This window comes from Pinus tabuliformis, chromosome 2_2 (genome assembly GCF_031772625.1).
Source record: "Pinus tabuliformis cultivar Carrire ecotype Pingquan chromosome 2_2, CPIR1, whole genome shotgun sequence".
Lineage (NCBI taxonomy): Eukaryota > Viridiplantae > Streptophyta > Pinopsida > Pinales > Pinaceae > Pinus > Pinus tabuliformis.
Window position 1 is genome coordinate 476866213 of NC_142300.1, and position 25295 is coordinate 476891507.

Here is a 25295-nt window from a genome sequence, read left to right on the forward strand (position 1 = left end):
CTGTCTCCGATTTCATCAGGTACATTCCATAAATGTTATGTTCTTCCTTTTGAATAACCTGCAATTGATGGCTTGGTATGTGTGCCGCTCACATTAGGCATTGGTCAACCTTACAAATCATGGGCTCGTCAGGTTATTGGTAATTCAAACCTTGTTACAGACTCCTATGACTTGGCAGAAATTGGTTGAGTGATCATAAGAAGAAGTTGCAACCATAATGCCTATAAGGCTGTAAGAAGAATTGCGCTAAGAGGAAGTAATGGAGCAAATTCTAAAGGAAGTAGAGGAAAAAGGAGATGAATAAATGGTGGACCAACATGATGATCTAGGGGATAATGGAGGAAGTGAGGAAATTGAAATAGAGGATGTTAGTAGCATGGAAACTGAAGTTGTTACTCCTCATTCTCCACTTATGGCCTCCCTGCTTAGAGGAGAAAGGAAATTTCGTTCTCATACCAGCGTGGTGATAGAAAGAATATTTGCTCGAAAATTGAAATTTTTAGTAGTGATTGTAGAAGGAGAGGGAGATGTTATTAACACTGAATCACAGGAACCTGTATCAATGTGATAACAAGTGGAAGAAGGGGTTGTTATCGATGTTGTTCCAAAAGGACCAGTATCGACGCTAGAACAATTGGAGAAAGAAGTCGTGGCTGACACTGCCCCACAAGAACTAATGTCAACCCTTAAACAAAGGGAAGAAGAAATTGTTGTTGATGTTGTTCCATAAGTACCAATATCAATGCCAGAGACAATGGAGGAAGGATTTGCGATTGATAATGCCCCACATGAACCAGTGTCAGCCTCTAAACAAATGGAAGAAAGGGTTATTGCTAATACTGCTCTACGAGGACCAGTATCAACTTTGGAACAAATGGAAGAAGTTTCCATTGATACTTCTCCACAAGAACTAGTATCAACTCCTGATCAGATGGAAGAGGAGGTCGCCATTGATACTGCTCAACAAGAACCAGTATCAACTCCTGATCAGATGGAAGAGGAATTTTCCATTGATACTTCTCCACAAGAACCAGTATCAACTACTGATCAGATGGAAGAGGAGGTCACCATTGATATTGCTCCAAAAAAACCAATATCAACTCCTAATGAGATGGAAGAGGAATTTTCCATTGCTACTGATCCAAAAGAACTAGTATCAGCCTCAGAGAAGATGGAAGGAGAGGTGGCCATTGATACTGGTCCTTGTATACTGGTCCACAAGGACCAGTATCAATTCCTGAGCAAATAGGAGAAGAGGTTGTGGTTGACATGCTTCACAAGAAATAATGTCAAATTCAAAACAAGTGGAGGAGGAAATTACTACTGATGCTACTCCACAAGAACTGGTATCAGCCTCAGAATGATTTGAGAAAGAAAGTATTGTCAGTAGTGCTCCACAAGAACCATTACCAGCTTATGAGAAAATAGAAGGAAATTTGGAAACACCAGAGTCTGTAGAAGGATGTGTCGATGTTGCTCTGTGAGTACCGACATCCAAAAAAATGGAGGAATTCATGGTAAAATAGGAATCGTTTGATGATTTTGTTGATGCTACTCCACAAGGACGAATGCCAGCCTTGAGATAGATGGAGGAATTTGTTGTGAAACAGGAATTTGCCAAGGAACTCGTAAAAATGAAAGCCCCTATTCAGAGCTGGTATCGAATGTTGTTCAAATAAAACATTCAATTAAATATGGAAATTACTAAACTAAGGAAATGGGTGATGCAATTACAAAAACGAGAAAGGAAAAGGCGAAAAATTAATCATGACCGAGAACCCGCAACCCCTAGACCCGACAGGGCAGTTTTGGTGGAAGTTTAGACAAAGGATAAGGAGATGACCTCAACATCTACACAAATCGAGATGATCCTCCATCTTGAAGAAGTTAGGGAGCTTCTTTTGGAAGAAGATATGCCAGAATTGGAAGGCCACCACTTTCAGTTTCCATCGTGGATCAATTCCCACGAAGGCCCATTAAAAGGAAATAAAGGAGATTCGAGAGAATTCAGCAAGGGTGGTTGCCGATTATACTACTCAAATTGAAAAGGCTAAATGGAAATAGGAAAAGCTGCAGAAAGAGGTCAAATAGTTGCAGGGAGAAGTCCAGTTACCGAAAACTGATAAGGACAAGATGTTCACCTTAACACAACACATAATGGCATGTAGGCCCCCTATTAACTATTATGCCCTTTTCCTTCTTGAAAAATATTTATTTTTCTATTTGGAAAGTACTCACCAAGGGATAAGTCACAACATAGAAGATCCCATACAGTTGTTGAGGATTTTGAGAATTCACAATCATATTAACTAGCGTTTGCTATGTGAATTGTACTTCCATGATTATATCCAGGGAACAAATCAGTCATTCAATCCAATACCATTTGCAGGAGATATTCAATTGAGAGATTTTACATCTTTTGTGATTAATAAAGTCAAATGGAAAAAGGCCCTCAATACATTTAAAGAAAACTAGGAAAATTGTCCCTATGATGGTCAGAATGGAGCATTTCCAATCTGGGGATATTTTTACTAAACATCATCGGTTTCTTAAACTAGAGGGATGAAAAGACCGGATGCTCAGGACACAACGATGGTGTGTTGACATGTGCACAAGGCAGATCTGCACTTTTCAAGAATACGCTAAGGACGCTTTTCAAAAGCATTGGAATCTTTCATCATCAATAGTACGGGTAAAATAACCCTTTGGGTCACCTAACTTTGTCAGAGCATTAGGGAGAATTCCACGCTACATTTCTTGTATACAACATTGTGGAGTTCGTTGGTTGGGGTTAAGGTTCCAATTTCCTATTATCTGGATGCCTTCTAATAAGTATGGACCAAATTATGCTGTGGATGAATAATGGTGGAAGGATATCGTTCACTTAGATGGGTTTAAGCTCCCTGGGATTGATATGGAAAAACAATACGATCTCACTCAGCTTCATGTCAGTCACAACGGATATAATCCTGATCTATGCAGGAAACGGTTTTCATGAGGACATGTAAACAAGTGAGTTGGGGGGAGATGTTGGTCGATAAAATTGCCCATTTTCACTCACCCTTACCTATCCATTTTTACCCATTTCATAGCTTTTACGAGGTTGATTTATGTCTCAAAACAATGAAGGTATATTATATGGTCATGTATTCTTGAAATGTTGATTAATGATGCGTATTCATAGGGGAAAGTTATTTAGATGGCATGTTGACTAAGTTTTCCTACAGAATCACAACGAATGATGCTCAGCGAGATACGGGTCAGTGTGATGTTGTTAACGAGCGAGCAACGCTATTCAATGGTATGATTGTTAAAATTGTTCAATTGCCGAAAAGCTGATGATCGAACTTGATTGATATCTTTACTTTTTGTTTCTTCCTGAACAATTATTGTATATTTTTGGACATGCACGATTTCCACCAGGTCAGAGTTTGTTAAATCCTATTCATGAATGATGAATTGTATAAGTAAGGCTCAGCACAACAGAATGATAGACTTTTTGATGGGAGATGTGTAACAACAAAATTCAATTGTAATTCCTTTTTTATTAGCAAATTCCATTATTCTGTAGTCTTGTATGATCTTTACTCTTTGCCACAACCCTGATCGTAGAGTTAAGTCCACTCTCTTGATCAGGCATTGTTAGAGTTAGTCGTGTGAATTGGTATGTGTTGATTATGCTATTAATGTTTTGTTGCTTTTGCTTTACTATTTTATAATCTTGTTATAATTTCGAATTGTTGTTACTTTAGGTTGTCATTAATGTTCTTTTCTTTGTTGTTACTCTAGATTTTTGTTACTATCCTTTACTTTGTTGTTATTCGAGTTAAGCATTTGTTGGGCCTTATATTTTGTGAATGCTCAATCTTGGGTAGGGAACCTGTGGCCTGCATAGAATTTGCACGATACCTTGAAATAATTAATGACCTTGGATTGACAATTAAATGTGGTAAGGATTGGATATATAACTCATATATTAACACCAACAATAGAAACCATGCATTTATTGATATATTCATGCAAACTGCTCATGAAACCATGTATTTGTATTGTACTTATCATTGGGTCATTTAGTCATGAGTCATGACATCATGTTATGGTCATATGATTTATGTATGAGGTATTATGTCATTGCTACAACCATGTATTTATCATGTGTATTTCATTAAGTCATGGTCATGTGGGGTCTATGTCCATATGATGCTTCTATTTGTGGAAAAGAAGCATCATTTGCAGTGGAAGGAATTCATTGTAGGTTGGAGTTGATTTTGGAGATGGAATGTGTTCAGGGGAGCATATTATTTTCTCTTGTTTACTTCAACCATCCGTTGTTGGCATTATGGTCCACTTGGAGGTGTTCATGATGTGCCTCATGTTATACTTTGACTATTGGGGTTCTTGACCTCATTATATGAGCAAAGAGGTTGATTATGGCCATTGAATTTGTCGCTATGTGGTTTCTATATGGACCTAGAGTGTTGGTTGGTGCCTCATGTGCATATTGTTGCATATACTTGATGTCACCCATAGTTGTTATTATGATGATGTTCATAGATTCTTGTGTGTTTCCTCATGTGCATATTGTTGCATACTCCTATAGGTTGTTTGTTGGGTATGTTGCTCTGAATGATGATTAGTTATTTGTGTTGATGGATGATTTTTGATGTGCATTATTTTTCAGCCATGTAGAGATTAGTTTCTCTAGTGTTTGTGTTTCAGTTCTTGTTATCTTATCACATGGAGTTGATCCTTTCCCATTGATACCAAAGGAGGAGTGATAGGGGATGATGGTCTAGGGTTCATATGGTTTCCATCAATGCGAAAGGGGGAGATTGTTGGCATTATGGTGTGCATGGTTCTAGCTAGCTGATGTTGGCATTGGTTCATGATGGAAGATAGCTCATGTTGGCATTGATGTCAACCCTATGTAATCTAGCTGATGTTTGGATGTCATTCTTATAGCATGGTTGCAGCTGATTGAGTTGACATTGAGCTGATTGTATTGGCATTGATGTCAACCTTATTATGTCAACCTATGATGGAAGTGATGTGGTATGATGGCTTGATGCTTTCTCTTGTGCTCGATGTTCATGACCTAGTGCAAGAATTGGAGGTGAGTTGTTGGCCTCATGATGATTCTACTGAGGTGCTACAGTGTTGCAGAGGTGTTACAGGTTCGTTTAATGGTGTTGAAGCTTGTGTACATGTTAGAGGAGAGTAGAGGACTTGTTGGCGCTCATGCCAACCCTTTTTTGTTGGCATTTTAGGTCAACTTGGCACTGGAACTTGGGAGATGTTTTTGATCCACTTAGAGATGTGTTATTGAGCTTAATAGTGGTTTGGAGGCATGTTCATATCTAATGAAGGTGATCGAACAAGTGGCATAGGTTTTGGGATGAGTTTTCATGATTTTCCATATGTTTTTCCCCAAATACACTCACACAGGCTTGTGCATGTGGTTGAAAGGATCCAAATGCATGGAGACAAGCCTGTGCATATGGTTGCAACCAGGATCAGCTAGATTTTTCCATGTGGTTGAGGTTTTTCATGAAAAATCCTCCATATTCCTTGCGCATATCAAGTGTAATTTGACTTGGAAATTACTAAAGGCTTCCAAATTAATTGGTAAATGTTGGGAAAGGTTTGAAAAAGTCCTCCAATGATGTGAACACCTTTAGTGCACAAGTAGCGGTGATAGTGGTTTGATTTTGTCAAATTTGTACACCTTTGATCCCAGTCCAAAAGTGCAATTTTCCCCACATGTTTTATATTCTTCATTTTGGGGTTGGTTGATGGTTGATGGAGTGATATTGTGAGTGAGAGAAGGTTGCATAGAGTGAGTATGATTAATACCTATTGGTGAGCATGATTGCTTTAGTGTATGAGTTCTAATGGGAACAAAATGAGAAAATCTATTTACTGAAGCATAGTATTGATTCCGAGTTTTAGATTGTAGATAAGAGATGCATAGAGTTGTAGCAGAGTGTGTTGGTAGAGTTGGAGAGATTGCTATAAGTCCATATTTGTGACTCTCACTATTGTTTTGTAGGTGATGCTAGTGAATTTGGAACATAGGAATTATGTTGTGTTTTGCTAATTATATTAAGCATAAATTACAGTTTGGAGTGAGGGTTTAATGGATGGATAAGTGTGAGTTTGTTTTAGTTTCTAGTGATTATGCTATTCAGATTTGATGAGTACATTATGGCGACTCTTTTTCTTGAGTGGAGAGCATATGATTGTGGTAATTTTCCATGATTTGTTGATGGCGTCTTATTGTTGGAGATTGTATTGCAGAGTTGAATCGAGTTGAGTAGAAAGTCTTAGGATCCACTACTAAAATAGATGAAATGAGGTATGCATAGAGTAGAGAATAAAGGACTTCATGGTGTGGAGCAGTGATTACGAAGTTTTAGTGAAAGGAACAATTTCTCCATCAAATGGTAGTTGGATAGTTCAATCAGAGTTGGGTGAGGATCATTGATCATGGTGGATTTCAACAATTGGTAGTCCGTAGATCCATGTGAGAATAAAGTTTTCCTAAGATGATTAGTAAAATTGAGTCTCTTGGCTGATTGGTGTTGGCCTATTGTATATGAGTTCGAGTCTTAGTTGATGGGAGTAAAAAAATCTATGTAAAATACATATTTTGCTTAATAGAAGATCCAGAGAAGTGCAATAGAAGCAAGGGTGGTTTTTTCCCCAGTGAAGGGTTTTCCACCATATATCTTGTGTCTCTTGTGTGGATGTGTTTTTCATGTGTTGTTTATTGTTTCTCTCATGTTTATTTTGATTTAGCTGCTTACATTGATCCATACCTATGCATGAACACAATATAATACAAATATAAACATAAACACAAAGATGTAGCAGAAATAAATATTCATTTCATTAATATCAAAGAACTAAAATATGTTTGCATACAAAATGGAAATATACTAGCTCGAGTGATAGTAGCTTATCTCATTGGAAGAGATGTGATGACTACATGCCTCTAAACTATGTTACAATGAGGTTTGAGGGCCATTTTATTATTGAACAACAAAGGTAAATCCTAAACAACCAAAACCCTAACCCTAAGAGATGGAACGCCAAGAGTTTGTGGGCCTCGTTGAGGTTAGTTAGGCAGCTAACTTTTTGGGGTCGTAACTTTGTCATATGATATATATTTGGCGCATACAATACCTGATTAGAAAGGTATATTTAAGTACTACAAGATTTTCGATATACCATGCCTATGACCATGGGTATATTGCGGGCCTCAAAAAAATGTCGTTTAGGGGTCAAAATGGCTCTAAAAGTTCAAGATCTGAAAAACTGCTAAAAATAGTAAATGCTGCTATAATCAAGGAAACTAATAAAACTGACTGAAGGTCTAGGTGGAATAGGAAGGTGGCCACCAATATCCACCTGGATCATTCCTCCCCCCTCAAGAAGAAATGTTTCCCATTGCATGCAGAGTATTCATGAGGTGAGGAAATTTTTATTGACCTTGGTCCCTAGTGAGCCACTTTCCCTCGTGAAGGAGTTGGCATGTTTTGACAACTCAATATAGATTGATCCTTTGTTGGTGAGTGTTCTTGATATTTGTTTCCATGATCCTATCTGTTGTGGCATGTTCGATACAACTTGGGTTGAGCTCTGTTGGTGTAAGCTACTCAGCATTGTCAAATGTGTCCAACAATGGGGGAAAGTATGGTCGTAGCCAATCCACATTGAATACTCAGTGCAGGCCAAGGAACGGTGGAACGTTGAGCTTGAAATCATTTTCCCCTACATCTTTAGTGATGGTTTAAGGCCCATATCAGAGCAGGTGAATCTTGTGGTGGGCCCCAGCAAGGCACTCCTTATACAAATGTAAAAAAACCTTATCGCCCACCCAGTACTTGTGTGGCACCCAATGTTGATCATGACAATTTTTGTACTTAACATTTTATCTATCCAATATGTAATGGACCTATTGGAGGATGTGCTATATGCACTCAATGAAGTTATTAACCTGGTCATATTTGGACTAAACATGAGCTAAATCTACCTAAGTAACTGCAAATGGTATGGCAACATCGATGAGACATAGTGGCTGGAATCCCAATCCCACATGGAAGGGGTCATGGCAATTTAAGCTGTGGAGAGCCCTATTGTAGCTGTGTTCGAGATAAGGAAGGCTCTCATACCATGTGCATGGGTGCTTCGAGTTGTACATGTGCAAGATGTGCATGATCATCCTATTGATGACCTATATGTGGCCGTAAGTTTGTTGGTGGAAGGTTGTGGACTTAGTGAGCTTCGTATCCAACAACGACTAGAAGCTTGACCAGAATGCACTTAGGAATCGACTATCCTGATCTGAGATAATAGACTATGGGATACCAAAGTGTACCGATATTCATTCAAAGAACATTTTGGTATTGGATTCTGCTGTGATACTCTTCTTGCAGGTCGCCATAATGACCATCTTAGAGAATTTGTCAATGAACACAGTCATTGCCATGCTTGGTAGAAGGAAGGACTGACATGTAATCCATGGAGATGGATTCCTAGGCCTAGCTAGGAATTAGCAAAGGAGTATACATGCCTTTCTTCTTTATTGTAGGTTTGAAAATGGCACAATGAGTGAAGGATCTGATGTACTTCCCAACATCCTGTCCAAGGTTTGGCCATTAAAAATACTTTTTCTGCATTGCCACTGTATTTTCTACCCCAAAATGTCCAGCGACCCGACTATAGTGCGCATCCCAAATCATCTTGGCATGCTCGCTTGAAGGGAAAAAAAGGTGTCCCAGGTGGCATAATAATGTGTCTTAGAGGTGAAAATATGGGACTTTTTTATCTTCCAGGAGCATTTGGTATGTAGTACCAAATTCTAGATCACTGTTGTAAAGATGTAGCCATCCTAAAGTCTTGTGTCCACAAGAGTCGAGCACAGTGGTCAGTTGAGGCAATCTGCAACATTACTGGTGTTGCCCTTCTGTTATTTAATGTTCAAATGGAACTTCTGTAGATATGTGGACCATTATGATGGCAATCATTTTGCAACTTTCCTTGTGTTTGTATGAACTGTAAGGGTCGGTGATCTCTTTGGATGACGTTTCCTTCCCTACAATGTAATTCTTCCACTATCAGCATGCCTGCACAATGGAATATATCTCCTTGTCATAGGTGGGATGCTTTTGGATGATATCTGAAGGTGTCTCACTGTGATATGCTACCAAATGCCCCTGCTAGGTAAGAACTGCACCAACAACATAGTTAGAGGCAATTGTCTCAATTTCAAATGGTTGTTGCAGGTCTGGTAATGTGATCATTGGTGTAGAGAAAAGGCGATGCTTCAAATCGGAAAACAAATTCTATCCAAAAGAACTTTTCTTTCACTCCACCCTTGGTGACTTGACTCAAAGACCAAGTGATATGAGAATCCCAACATGAACCTACGATAGAAATTGGCAAGACCTAGAAAGATGTGAAGCTCTGTTAGAGTGGTTGGGGATGGAAAATCCTGAATAACTTGTATCTTGGATGGGTCCACATGCACAACCCACTCATCAATGATGTACCCTATATATTAAACCTGGGTCATATCGAAAGTGAATTTCTCCAAATTAGCACACAATTTTTGTTGTCACAGGGTTTGGAGGACCTATTAGATATGGTGTATGTTCTCTTTCCAACTTTGGTTGAAGATCAAGATGTCGTCCAGGTACACTACCACAAACAAGTTGGTGAAGGGCTGCAAGATGTTGTCTATCAACCACATGAAGGTTGTGGGGGCATTCATCAACCCGAAAGGCATGACCAATCATTTGAAAATGCCCACCTTGGATTTGAAGGTAGTATTCCACACATCGGATGGTTCAATCAGTACTTAGTGATAACTGGAATTCAAGTCAATCTTGCTGAAATATTACCCCCCCTTGAGCTAGTCCAGAAGGTCATCAATCCATGGGATTGGATACCTATTCCAAACAGTGATTTAATTCAGCGCCCAATAGTCAATACAGAGCCTCCAAGTTCCATCCTTCTTTCATACCAACATGATTGGGCTCCCACAAGGTGATGAAATTGGCCTGATGTTCCCTTTCTAAAATAAATCCTGAATCTTCCTCTTAATATCATCTTTCTCTAGAATAAAGTGTCGGTATTTTGGTCCATTGGGTAGCGGTGAACCCATGGTCAGATCGATGGAGTTATTGACTTAACAGTGTAGGGGTAACCATGTGGGTGAGGTGAAGATGTCCCTGTACTCCTCCATGACCTTGTCCATCTGTTGTTGATGTGTGGAGAAGCCCTGTCCGGAGGTTGTGGATGTGGCCACAATATTCCTCTTGTTCTGAGGGTGAATAAAAAATTCCTGGTCTGGGTAATGATCTTACTTCATTTTTTAGTAGAGATGAAAGAAAGGGCAGTATGCGATGTTACCTCTGGTATATTGTAAAATTTATGACCCAAAGTAATAATTATAGAACAAGGTCTAGATTCATAGATGACATAACGCTTTCATAGGTATAGCTGACCTAATAAAACATCACAGAATTCTAGAGGGGAAACATCGAGCAATACCTCATCTTCAAAGGGCTTGATGCTATAAGTCAGGTGACACTGCTGGCTGACATGGAGATCTTGCCCTTGGTGGAGCCACCCAATGGAGTACGACTATGGGTGTGGTGTTGTTGGAAGCTTCTATCTCTTAATGACCTCAGCTGATATCAAGTTCTTCTGGCTCTTGCTGCCAATGATGAACTACAACGACAAACCCTTTACCCACATCTATGAGTGGAAGAGGCACCCCCCCCCTAGATCCCTAGGTTATGCCTTTTGGAGCTTAGTGGTGGCTACAGTCATAGTGGTTTCAACATCAATGATTTGATCTCCCTTGTTAATTCCCTTATTAGGTTTCAGCTTAGAGTTAGAGCATGCATCAATCTCTGAGTCTTTCAGCTCAGCGACCAACACCTACTTCATGTGACATTTGTTCATGTTGGAGTGGGAGTTTTATGTAACTCACTCCACTTGCCGATGTCTTTCTTCGCCTTCCCATTATTCTTGGCTTACCACTTCAAGGAGTTTTCCTGGTGGGTTGTGGCCTGACTCTGCCTTTTTCTCTGTGGCTTGGGGCACCTTTGTTATTCTTTGGGTTCACAAATTCAAAGTTTCACTTCTTTGGCTTGAATTTATACTCAATCCTGGCAGCATATCGGTATGTTGCACGAAGCAAGAAGATGTCCAAGAACTCCATTTCCTCTTGAATGTATTTGTGAAAAAAACTATGGTACTTGAGCACCAGATGTTTCTCAGAACCTTTGATATCCAACTTTGTGCATAGGGTATTGAAAATATTTGTCATATCATGCACATATTGATCCCTTTGTTTCTGCAATGTAGTCCACTATACATACTTTTCCTCATATCTTCCTATGCGTTAATATTGTTCCTTGCTTATGTCTCGAAAGTAATCCCAAGTGGGTGCAGAGGAAAATAGTGAGGGTTCTCTCTCATCCCTCTGTTCACAATAGGTTTGTCACTAGTCTCTTACATGGGGGGTGATTTTGGGAGTGCAAAAGTAATCTTTTCCCTATTGGAAAAATCGTGCATAAAAAATTATCCTTACAACAGATTTAACCATCTATCTACGACGTATGCATCTATCTAGTATTCAAATATGGGAATGTCAAAATTGACTTGTACCTTGAAGGGAATGGCACCTCAAGAGTGGTTGTTGGATGACGATGTGTTGCCTGTAGGCATCTGTCGAAGGATCTGGGAAAAATTATCCATTAATGCGTTCCTTTTTCACTTGAGGGCTTCTTTGAGAAATATTTTGAAGGGATCTCCTATTCCCTTGCCTTTCTTTTCTTCCACCATGGGAGGTCATCAGAGTTTGCGAGGTTGGTCTTGCAAACATTCAACTAGTTCGAGCCTAACTCCTTATACCTCGACCTTGTTGGGGACATGCAAAGAAACACAGAGAAAGAGAAAATCACTATGATACCACTGATTCGGACTTATGCAAGAACGCAACATAATACAAATATAAACATAAACACAGAGATGCAGTACAAATAAATCTTCATTTCATTAATATCAAAGTCTAAATGAAATATGCTTACATATAGAATGGAAATAAACTAGCTCGGGTGATGGCAGATTATCTCTGAGAAGAGATGTGATGGATACATGTATTTGAATTGTATTACAATGAGGCTCAAGGGCGTTTTTATTATTGAATGACAAAGGGAAACACTAAAAAACCAAAACCCTAACCTTAGAGATGGAACTCCAAAAGTTTGTGGACCCCATTGGGGTTAGTTGGGCAGCCAACTTCCCCACATCATAACTTGGTCATATGATCTTCATTTGGCGCATATGATACCTTACTAGAAAGGTATATCCAAGTACTACATGATTTACATGGGCACACATATGTTGTGGACCTAAAAAACACCATTTAGGGGGTCAAAATGGCTCTAGAAGTTCAGGACTTGAAAAACTGCTAAAAATAGTAAATGTTACTATAATCAAGGAAACTAATAAAACCGACTGGAGGTCTAGGTGGAATAGGCTGGTGGCCACCAATATCAACTTGGATCATACATGGTTTATGTTCATGTTATGGTTTATATGATATGTTGTTGGTTAATGGTGTGTGATTCAATTGAGAAGTTTAAAGTGGTAAAAAAATTTAAGAAGTCACACAGTTGATTCAACCCCCCTCTCAATAGTGATCAAAGGTTTCCAACGGATAGATAGAATAAGATACATAGATTTAGGTATTGTATTCAACGTTTTGGAACCTCCATCGGGGTCCATATTTGAGACTTGATGAAGTGTGAAGAGCATGAAGAGTAATAAATATAGAGTTATTTTTGAGTTTATGATTAATTCTATTATATTTTGGAATAATGTGTTTATCCAGTAGGTTTTCAATAAATCAAGATCAACTAATATTAATTTTATATTAATGTGCAAATATTCAAGAAACCAAACTTCCTCACGAATGTCCCTTCCATACCGGACAATGATTATTGTGTTAAGATTTTGTGGTTGGGATTGTTGATAGATAGAGGAAGATCCACAAATTTAGGTATTGTAGTCGACGTTTTAGAACCTCCAGTCGGGTCAATTAGAGTCAGTATTTGCATACTACCATTAGTGATAAAAAAGGCCTCTTTTATATCATATTAGGGTCCCATTCTGAAATTTTTGTCATTCCACCTAGGGCCTCATTTAAAAATTTACTCACTGATGGTAGCCCTATGTCAAAATCCCTACTCTCTCTCAAAAAAATAATATTTTCTGGCCAACCTTCATGTGTCTTACTGAGCATACATTGACCATAAAGGCTCATTTCACGATGTTTTGTTTCAGTCAAGTCCACTTGGAGTCTGCTCATTCAAGGTCCCATTAGGTCACTAGGTTTCATTCTTTCAAGGTCCAATAATAATCCATTTCATTGCAAAAAGCCAACAAAAAAGCATGAGAGTGAGAAAAATAATATCCTTTTTTCATTTAAAAAGGATTGGTAAACATGTGACTATGTTTTCCCAAGTTCTAACTTTTATTCCAAGTATCAGTTCTATTTCAGAGTGTAATTTTATTTCAAAAAACAGACGTAATATTTTTTTCTAATTCATGTCATTTTATGTAATAATTTACTATTCCTAAAGCTGTCAACTCAAATAGCTATGTGCCAACTTCATTCAAGCCAATTCAAATGTGAATAATGCCAAAACTCCATGCATCATCAACCTGCAAAAAGAAAATCAGAGAGTAAAGGGAAATTAGCAGGCATTTCAAAAAAGGAGAAATGAAACATTAGAAAGTGGGTTTTAAAGCTAAAATATCAAATTAATTTGAGTATAAAGGCTTTCCTAGCATCTAACTCAACTCTATTTACCTCTCATTTCTTGAGAAAACACCAAGAGACCATTTTTCACAATTCTGGGCAAAAATCAGAAAAACAGAGCAAGCGCTGCACGTTCGCTTCTAGTGCTGCGTGTTCTCTTTAGGCGCTGCACACTTACCCAGTGCTGCTCACTTGCTACGGGCACTGTGTGTTCCCTTTAGGAATTGCACGCTCGCCAGAGGCACTATGCACTTTCCACAGGCACTCTGTGTTTGTCCAGGAGAACTAAAATCGCCTCCTCAGCTCCACTAAAGTTGCATTCAACCTCCCACAAGTAATTAAACACTGAAGACTACATGTTTCTTCCTCCTAAAATCATTCTCATGGTGTTTTGAAAGTTTGTTGAAGACTTGGTGTTATTTTCACATCTAAACCCTAGTATCTCCCTAAAAACTATCCTTGCACTCTCAAATCCTAAATTTTAACTCCCCTACACTTTCATACACCCCTTACACCTTCATTCGCTTTCCCTAAACCCTTTTATCCCAATACTCTATAAACCTTTGTACCTAAACCCTAAGTCCTAGGTGCTACAACTACCTAGGTTCCCAAACCCCCTACATTGCAAACAATTTCCCCATCCCTAAATTCTATCATATTAATACCCCATATCCTCCTCCATTACATACATCCCTTCACCCATCTCCTTCATATTTCCCTTCCCCATTCCCTATTCCCAAAAAACCACATTCCGACAACCTTATACCTCCCTAGGGTTTGATATTAAAACACTATGGCATAAGAGGAATATAAACCATATAGTGAGGAAGAAGAAACAGAGGTCAAGAAAACACACAAAGGAGGCAGGATACTTAGATTTGAGCCAATAGATCTCAGGGAACTCTTGGCATCTCCTATGGCTGTGAGATCCTTCAAAAATCTAGGCTGTTATTATTTCTGTGAGTGAGTTCAGGCAGTCCAACACCATCCTATGTTGACTAGACTCTTCATATCCAAACTCCAAGACAACCAAGTCACTTTAGCAGGTGTCACTTTTACTTTATCCACTGCCATTATATTAGCTGCCACCAGAATCCTAGATGTTGGGGAGAAATGGTTTAAACAAGGTGAGTTAGAGAGACATTATTATGAGCCTTTCATAAAACCAAGGTATCAAAATGAAATAAAGGGCTATTTTCCTTTTTCTCACCTACTAGACAGATATGATCCCATGATGAAAATTATCATGAAATACTTTTCATGTGAAGGTAGATTTTCTAGGATTTATTCCTATCACATCCGGCTTTTAATGCATTTCACTAGGGTAAAAATGCTTAATATACCCTACTATCTATTCCAGAGCATTGATAAGATGGCCTACATTGTCCAGAAAATGGAGTATGAACATCAAATGAATAGTCTCTTTCATCATTCCCTCATTAAAATCATAGTCCTTTATCATCTCAAAGAGATCAACATTGCATGGAGTACCTTCATAGCCAACTCCATATTCACTGATTCATCTACTCAGAATGATCAAACTACCCTTCATCATCTCACCCTTAGACCTCCATTCCTCCATCTCAGCCCATAGATCATTCATCCTCATCTGATCAGTCGCCCTCACCATCACCTCCATCATCACCATTTCATGAGCATATCCATTCACCTAAAAGAGATGAAATCAGAGAGCAGGAGTAGATTGGACAGGTTGAGGTCAGCAAGCCTAAAGGGGCTGATTTGGGCACTTTGACACACATTTATCATAGAGGCCATAGGCAAGTGTATACCCCACAAATTGTGGGAGGGGCCTTGCCTTCGTCATCAGCAAAGTAGGTACAAAAGGGAAAGGAAAATATTACAGAGACAGAGATTCAACATGAGGAGGTGGAACTCCATGAGACAGAGAAGGATTTTGACTTGGTTGACCTAGGTGAGCATGATGACAGTGAGAGCACAAGCATTGTCAACAAAGAAAAAGATGCACTCATCAGGGAGCTCCAGATCAACCTAGAGAGAGAAAAATACATTATATCATATTATGAACAGGAGAATCAACAGCTTTAAGCCAAACATGATGTCATGGAGATTAAGCTCATCAAGGCAAAGAGGGAAGAAATGAAATCCAAGGCATTGCTAGATGAGGCCTATGACAGGTATGGTGAACTTGAAGAAGAGAAAGAACCTAGAAAAAGACCTAGAACTAGAGGGCTGAAAAGAGCTCTAGAATTAGAGAAACAAAAGGAGGCTGAGCTTGCTAATGAGCTCACATGGAATGAGAAATTTTCCATCTTGATCAATGAAAACTGGGAGCATTGGCTTGATAAATTCAATCAAAATTTAGAGAAGCTCCTAGAAAAACTAACCAGCAAAATGAAATTCACAAGAAGATGGCAAAACACTATGCCAACAGAGAAAGGATTGTCAGGGCAAATCAAAGCGGCAAAGGAAAAAATTGAAGCCCTAACTCACCAAAAGGAGAAGGAGAAGGTTGAAATACTTGCAAAGGCTTCACTCCAAGCCTAGCTACACTAAACATCAACTCCTTGACCAATTTTGAAGTCTCTTAGCATATTTTGGCAAAGATATGTTTTCTGTGTTTTTTAGGCAAATTAAATATCGGTTTCATGGTCAGGGACACTTTTTGGAGGAATGGAAGACACCAATGGATGTAAAAGGACCAATACATCTAAGAAAACCATGTTTCCAGCCATGGATTGGAAAATTGGCAGGTGAAAAGGGCAATAAACTATCAAAAAATCATGTTTCTACCCTCTTTTTCAGCTAGGCATTGTGCACTTGACCAGTCTTGGGAGAATGAAGTTTTGGAGGGTCAAATCAAGCCCATTTTGAAAAATAAAGGAATATTTGGAAACTATATAGGATAAGATTTCCAATGAGATATCCTGAGCTCAATTTTGACACCAGGAAGGAAGGAAAAAGTGAGTTTGAAGATGGCGCTGTGCGCTTGCCACAGGCGCTGCACACTTGACAGTTGGCCTAGTTTTTCACTGTTCTTCTCCAGATTTGATTTTTACCTATGGGAAATTAACATTTTACTAATTTAATTGAGATGATATATGTAATTATGGTCTTTTAATATTACTGATGAGTGCTAGTATTACAACAAGGATGTTGCAACTCCTGGGCTACCAACTTTACTTATCAACTCGGGGTTCGTACAATCTTGGAGGTGACAGTGTTGTATGCACAAGTAAAAGTCATGGTTCTACCTGTTGTCACTTTTTAGCTGGCGAGAAACCACTGGGGTTCTAATCCAAACTTCTATAGAGTTATAAGAAGCTTGATTCTTAGATGGAAGAAAAGAAAATCTACTCTAAAAGAGTTACTCTACTATAGTAATGGAAAAAAAAAGCCAACATGTAATGCTAAACCACACCATACCCTAATTAACCATTTAATTAGCTATGCTAATTAGAGATGCTAAATCAACAATAAAAAATGTTACTATCTAAGCTGCAGAAGTAAAAAGCATCAAACAATATTAATGTGCAAGTAACGAAACTAAACTAACTATGTTTTCACTTTTTTGGTCTGTTTAGGCAAAATCAAGCATGCAAACTAATTGTTATTGTGGATGTGACAAGTGGATTGAAGGTGTTTGAGGATGGCTAGAAGGTTTATTGAGTGGCTGGATGGTGTGGAGGGGTCCTAGGAGGTTTTTTTTGACTTCCTAGAGGTTTCCCATCAATTTGGCCTCAAAACAGGTCATTTCAGGAAAACCTACAGGATGTATTAGAAAGCTATAGAATGATCCTGTAGGAATTACAGGATACCTACAGGATATAGCCGAGAGCTAGTGTTGGAGGTGTTGGGAAGCTTAGGAAAGGTGTGTGATGGGTGGAATGGAGTGTTAGAAGGTCTAAGAGCACTCAGGAGTCAATATCCAAGATAAGAGATGGCTAGATTCGCTCAATGTGTTTAGGAGGATTTCAATGAAAAATGATGAAAAACTAGTGAGGGTGATGGTGAAACAAGGGATGGCTATGGTGGATGAAGTGGAAGGTGGTTGCTAGTTATGAAGTCTTGGTCTCCTCCTGAAGCAACTGCTCTACTTAAAACATGTGTGTCTTCCAAAAACTATGCAACAAGATACATTTTCATAAACTAGAAAAGCATGAATCAATTGCCTATATTATCCATGAAGAAATTTACTGAAGGGAATGAAAGCATGAGTGAGACCTTATTACAGAAATGAAGATGGAAATAGATGACAATGAAATCTACCTTGCAACATTAACCAAATACTGAATTAAAGACAACAAACTCCAAAGCTCATAAAAGAACTAGAAATCTGTGTTTTTGGGGCTGCTGAAGGGTCCCTTCCTCAAGTCATGGTCCTAGAGGGAGAAAGTGAGGCTGAGACACCTGCTAAAAACCTTGTGGTGATCCTTTTTCTCCTTACTAACCTGCTACTAAAAGAAGGCACAAATGGAAGCAAACTATCACACAACCAATCTAATCTACACTACTTGTAATGGAGAAGCATCTAATAAGCAAAATAACAACTAAGCTATGAATCTACACTAAGCATACATGTACAATAAATAGGAGCCTTGGATGCTAGGGTTGGGCCCTAACCCAAGAGCTTCAACCCTCTGAGTTAACTCAGTGCTAGCTCAAAACAAAACTCATTCTTATTACCAAAACAATAGATTACATCAAAAGAACTATCACAAGTCTTGCAACTCGAAAATAGAGTATATTTTTACAATAAAAATCCGAATCCTACTGAGGTCCTAGGCCTCTCTACTTATACATCTGAAGTCTCCAACAACTTCCTTAAAATTAGGGAGGCTCGGCTCCCAAACTCGAGATAAACTGGTGCTTTGTCTTTCACTTGCTCGGCTGCCTTCTAGTCCTCATGATTTGGTTGTTTGCACTCCAAGATGATGGAGGAATATTTGAATGGAGGGGTAGTAAATGAGGAGGATTTACCTCCTATAATCCCTCTCCCTTGTCCCATTCGATTTTTGACCTTGGTCTTTGTCAAAATTCCTTGCTTTTCTCCTTTAATCCTACATTAAATGCACATTAGACCACAAAGCAAAATATCCAACTCTAACTCATCTCATAAACAAAATATAATCAAAAGTATGCAATAAGTTATGAGAGTAGTTGGTTTAACTAACCTACGAGGTGAATTAAGTCCCATATAATTACCCAATGATGAGGCTCATCATCACCCCCTACTGAAAGTGTTGCTCGTCCTCTGAGCAACTTAGTCAATATCCATATCCTTCATGGCTCTGGTAGCCTCTTTGACATCCCATGCCTTTGTTGTGGTTTCCTCTTCTTATTCATAGAATCCTGCTTTCTTTTCTACCTCTTCCCATTACCTCTTTTCTTCTTCTTTTCTCCCTTCTAGCATCCCTAAGAGCAGCGGTGGACTGAGTTTTAGGCCTATCCAATTGACCTTCAACCTTTGCATAGATTTCTTATATATAGGTGTCATGTTAAGTGCCTCTCTCAACCTTTTAGGGGAGTGATATTCTGTTATCTTGAAGTTGTATGGTAGTGTGTTCCATCGGCTCAGGCAAGCATGTATACTCTCATCTCCTAGCAGCCTGAACATGTCCTCAAAATGTGAAATTGCTTTCTCTTGGGCAGTAAGATATCTAGGTTCCAGCTGAGGATCATTTGCAATCAAATTATGGGTACTGATGAGGGCCATGGGATTTGATTGTTCAACTTTGATCAAAAGAGGTTCAGTTTGCTCTCTTGCCAATATCCTTTTCATCTCTACAGCCCTTGACTCCTCATGGTTCATCCATGATGCTAGATACATTAATTGTAGATCTGCTAGCTTGGCATTAGGGTCCCATACATTCATGTCTGTGAGGGCCATGTTGTGCAAATAAAACTCAACCATTTTGGCCCTATCCTCTAGTGTACTTTGATCACAAAGATCAATAAACTTCCTGTAGTCCTGAAATGGCATGGTTCCCCTCTGTGCTAGTGTCTTAATCTGAAAATGCAACCATTTTTCTTTGAGGTAGAGAGCATAGGATTTAGCTAGCATCCTACACTGGATTTCCTCCAAGGAGAGGTTGGCTATACATGCTAATTGGTTCTCTCTTTCCTGCAACTGTCCCCTCAGCCATGCATTTTCTGTCTCTAGTTGATTTCTCATTATAGCTTCTCTGTCCCTTAAGCCACTTAGCTCTCTGCCCATTTCTTTGAGTTTCTCCTCCATGTACCCAATGTCTTCCACCCCCTTTGATTTGGTGATCTGCATCCATCGGTGAGTTCTAGCTCTCTCCTTCTCAAGCTCGAAGAACAATGGGATGGCAAATTTTTGAGGTATTGTTACGCAGTAATTTGTCACCGTTGGTCACCATCCCTATCGCCCTGTTTCCATACATTGGAGGACGCATTCCGGGACCTGTGAGCAGTGACATAACCCAAAAACACTTGCATTATGTTCCCCTGAGTATGTACTTCATGTTCCTTGAAGACACCTTATGCAAATTATCCCTGGAAAGTACTCTTTTTCCATTGGCGCAGGTCCATAGTATCTTACCCGCGCCAATCACTGAGATCCTCAAAATATGGCGCGACCATTGGCGCTCTGTCACAGAACAACACCCGCGCCAGCCCAGTTTGGTAATGATTTTTGCCAAAAGCACGCCCTTCTGCTTTTTCCCTTCAGATCACGAAGCCTTTTGAGGGAAAAATCCAGTTGATAGAGGTCGAGAGTCATCATTTATCCTTGACATCTATCCACAGTGGCTTTTTCAGAGATAATGCCAATCCACAATGGGTGTCCTGGTTCATCGAATCTTTCTACCTTCTCCATCTATAAATATTTGTCCTCATGCATTAGACAAGCTAGTGCTAGTTGTTGAGTTGTTGAGTTCTTGGAGGAATGCTAGTTGTGGTTATGCTGCCGGAGAGGAGGTACATTGCAAGACACATATAGTTGCTCGCCCAGCCGGAGGAGAGGTTCAACGTCAGAACCTTGGTTGTAACTTTTCCTGTCTATTATTAATTAATGAACGACTGTTATTATAGTTCCAATCTCATCGTCTATTATAATGATGTTTGATTTATTTCCTTTCTGACTGAAATATAGTTGTGCCTTGGTGGATTTTATGCTTGTATCTGTTTCTTCCTTTGCGTGTGCAGGTGTCCGTTTATGATCTGCTGGAGCGAGGGAGCGGGAATATCAACTCTGCTTCGACTATAGCGTTGGATTCCAGGTTGGTCTCCTTAATTCACCTTTGATGTACAACTAGGAACTTGCGTGACAGCGTGGTTTGATTGTGGCTAGTTCTGTTTTAGGCTAGTGGGATCGCCTCTGTCTGCAGAGGGGATTTACCTATCCAACAATTTGGCGACTCCACTGGGGATAAGCTATTTGGAGTTTGTCTTGCATGTTAATTTTCTCTTGCTTGCTTGAGTGAATGAGCTTTCTGGGTCAGTTTTGAGATTATTCTTTACTGTTTGATCCATCTGAGCACTGTCAGCCCGACCTAGGGTCGTGTTATTTATTTTTTAGCTGGCGAGCTTAGTTGGCGTGGTTTTTACTCTGACAGTCGCGCCAGTTGGCGCATGTTGCTCAACAGCAACTCGCGCCAATCCTCTGGTAGCGCGAGTTGCAGGCTGACAGTCGTGCCAGCCCTGTCAATTTTGCCTGTGTGTTGGTTTGAAGCTCTTTCAACTCAGATTTTTATCTTTTTATACCTCTTATAGCCTCTGGAAGCGTGTTGAACCCTTTATCCTTCAGTTGTTTGCTTATTTCTATTGATTTTCGTCTCAGCCCTAGAACATCTAGTGGCTTTGCATGTCTAGCCTTCTGTGGGAAGTTTTGGTCTTTTGATTTTCCAGTCAACTTGTTGGTTGTGCTCCGCACCTATCCAGTGGTTTGTTAAAGCTTGGTCTTCTATGCTCTGGGTGATTCACTTCTAGCCTCTTTGGATTTTACTCGACTTCATTTGAACTTAGATTACATGGTTCATTGAAAGTCTTTGTGTTTTTCCTTGCTTGCATAGTTCATTTTGGTGTTTCAGAATTGGTTCTATTTCATTGAGTGAACTTGGATTGTGTATACTTCTGCATATCTCTTAAGATTTGTTTAAGTGCATCATGCCATCTTAAAGGAAAGAAAAACAAAATATCTTTTGCATCATATTAGTTAGCGTTTATTGTTATTTGTTGCTATTAAAAAGAAAAAGACAAAATTTCATTTCTTGTTATTAGCTGCATTAGGATCTTTGTTGTTTGCTGAGTGATCATTTCGTTTGTGTAAAGATCTCAACCCTCCTGTAGATAGAATTCATCGAATGAAATGGTATAGTTTTGGCATATAGTTTGCATTTAAGAAGTTTTTGAGATATCACATACGGTAGGACCAAAAAACTGAAACATAATTGAAGATAAACTTTAAAATAAACTCAATGAACATAACAACGCATTGGAACATAACGCAAATACTCTAGAGGTCTAGGTTAGAGACGTGTTCCGGCGTCTTTAAACCTGGTAGCTTACCGTTGAGTGGTTGGGTGATTCCTCCACTGTGAAACGATAGGTGCCAATACGGACTGAGCTCCCACGTACCGTCGCGTATATACGGGAGACCCCACTAGGCTATTATCCTTTATCCATAGGAAGCCGAGTCTGCCGCCTTACAAGCCGTAATTCACTGAACATAGCATTCGGGAAGATTGACTGCAGTACGGGAAGTCCTTGGTTTTCATCTGATTGCCGAGGTGTATAAGCAGTTTTACGGATTGTTTGGTAAACCTTTTACCTAGAGTCTCCAGAGTAGTCACTTTTGATCCTTTTCGGACTCCCTAAAAGAAAAGGTGCCTGTGAGCGTCTTGTCACTTCGTGCTCATTAAATATTCGAAGGAGACTAGAGTCATCTTTTATCCTTTTCTCGACTCTTAAAATATGAAAAGGTCAAGTTCAGTGTCTTAAAATTTATTGGCCACGATAACATCTACCCAATTAGATTTTGTTTGCGTTAGCTTGAGTAAGATTATTTCTCGTTCAATGGCAGCCTTCCCGGCGCCCACCGGCCAAGGTGTTCCTCCTGATGGAAACCCTCACCCATTTCCTTCTGTTGGAAATGTCGGTGTTCAGTATGTCGCAACATTGTCTTTGCTTGGGTTGACCATTGGTTTACCCGTATGGTTGTTTTCAAACTCGGTGGTCTCGAGTGTGATAACTCCTGTTCCGCCACCACCTCCTCCACCCGAACAACACCATGTTGATTCTAAGGTGGACCCCTCCCCTTCTTCGCCTATTGTTGCGTCCTTATCTTCTACTTCGCCTGGTGAAACTCTGGATTTCAGTAACCAGGTGGCTAAGAAGAAGAAGAAGAAGACCAAAAAGAAGAAGTCTCCTAAGGGAAAGGTCGCATCTACCACAAAAATATCTGAAGTAGAACCACCTTCTGCTCCTCCGCGGAAGGCTAAGTCTCCTTGTCGATTATGCAAGGAGGACCATTTTCTTTCTGATTGTCTTGGTATTCCCAGGATCCTAGATATATGGTCCCGTGACCCAACTCGCCCCTTGTCGTCGCAGATTGACGATACCTTATTAGTTGGTAAGAGAAAAGGGAAGGTTCGTTTCCCTTGTCGACTTTGTGAAGGTAATCATCTCCTTCGCCTTTGTCCACTTATGGATGAAGCCTCCCATCTTTTGGAAAGTCTGTCAGCTCCCTTACCCCAACTACCCGCTGGATATCAGCGTCTTTTTGCAACCGCAAATCATCTCTCCGCTAACCAAGTGATCAAGCATGATTCCTCTTTGATCCAGCCTTCTCTTCCCGAACCTAGCTGTGCTCAGCCTGTTCCAGACCAGTCCCTGGTCGGAACGAGTGTTGATTTACATTCATCATCTATGCACCACTTTATCATCAAGGATGAACCATCTGAATCCAAACCAAACGAAAGTCCAAAGGTCCAGATTACAGTTGACCCGGTCTTTCAAAAGGTCCAGATGACAGTTGACCCAGTTTTCCTTTCGGAAGTTCCATCCTCAGATGATATTACATCTGAATCCAAACCAGACGAAAGTCCAAAGGTCCAGATGACAGTTGACCCGGTCTTTCAAAAGGTCCAGATTACAAGTGACCCGGTTTTGCCTTCAGAAGTTCCATCCTCAGATGCTATTATCACTGCAAAGAATGAAGACCCCACCGTCCAAATTCTATTTATCAACATAGACTCTAATGATCAAGTGAGCATCCCTCTCATTCCTTCGCAACAGGAAGAAAGTCCATCAGAATCATATCCGGCCGTTTATCCGGTCCCACCTCCAAGCAACCTAGTTGTTTCCTTCAATTGGGATCAACTAGGCAATCCTCGGTTACCAGCCTCCATACCATTTCGAATTATAGTCCAAGTCTACCGAATGGTTATGGCCGGTACAATTATTGATGAGGGATCTCCTGTGAGTATCGTTTCTTCAATAGCTTGGGAAGCACTTGGTTCGCCACTGCTTCTGCCTGAGATGAGAAACCTTACAGGTTTCCATCGAGAAACCACTCGACCTTTAGGAGTTCTTCCCAATGTACCCATCACATTAGAAGGGAAGACTGTTCAAATGGGCGTCATGGTAGTCCAAGGTCCGTTAGATTACAATTTACTCCTTGGACGAGACTATATTTATCGAATACGTGCAATTGTGTCCTCACTCTTCAGAGTGATGTGTTTTCCGCACGAAGGAAGGACGATCAAGATCGTAGACCAACTTTCGTTCCCCGGTTCACACTTCACATATAGTCATCTACCATTCCTAAATGGTCTTATTTCCATAGGAAATGCCTCAACATCCACTCCGTCATTCTGATGACGGCACCTGACCCGGGCGCGTGACTGAAGCCCGGGGGGCATGCATCCTCCTTCAAAATCGAGTCTTTCCAAGTGAACCTTCATTCCATCCACTCCGTGAATGCCATGAAGCTTGGGGGGCATGTACCTCGATTTGCATTATCATGCTGGGGGCATGCAAATTTATAGCAAGCATAGTTTTTCGTTTCAAGCTTGTGTAAACATGAAACCGAATCCAAGCAAAGTTCTCCATGGTTCAAGCTTGTGTAAAAATGAACCCATACCTGATTTACATCCCGTGATTGCCTTTTATCTGCTAAATTCTGCTAGATGAGCCTTGGTTGTTTTATTCCATCGCCACCATCTCTTCGGCCGACCATATGCTTTCACCTGGTTGTTTATCCTTTCCTGAGGAACCGCAGCGATGAGTGGTCTTATTAGCCAGCCTCTTGACCATTACATGTTTCGAGCAAGTTCCACCATTACCGGAACCAGTTGCTACCCTTTATACCACTCGTTCCTTCAGGACGAGTCGCCTTTACGCTCTTTTCTGACTCGTAAAATATGAAAAGATTGCCGAGTATTTTTCTTTTTTGACTCGTTAAAGAGAATAAAATGGAGGTCTGCTTTCAGCTCCTTTTCTGACCATTTAA

The 25295-nt window shown here is 39.9% G+C and overlaps 1 pseudogene; it reads left to right on the top strand.

The window, feature by feature from the left end:
* The first annotated feature begins 754 nt into the window (after positions 1–754).
* LOC149193409 (uncharacterized) overlaps positions 755–25295 on the top strand; it is a 54439-nt pseudogene continuing 29898 nt past the window's right edge.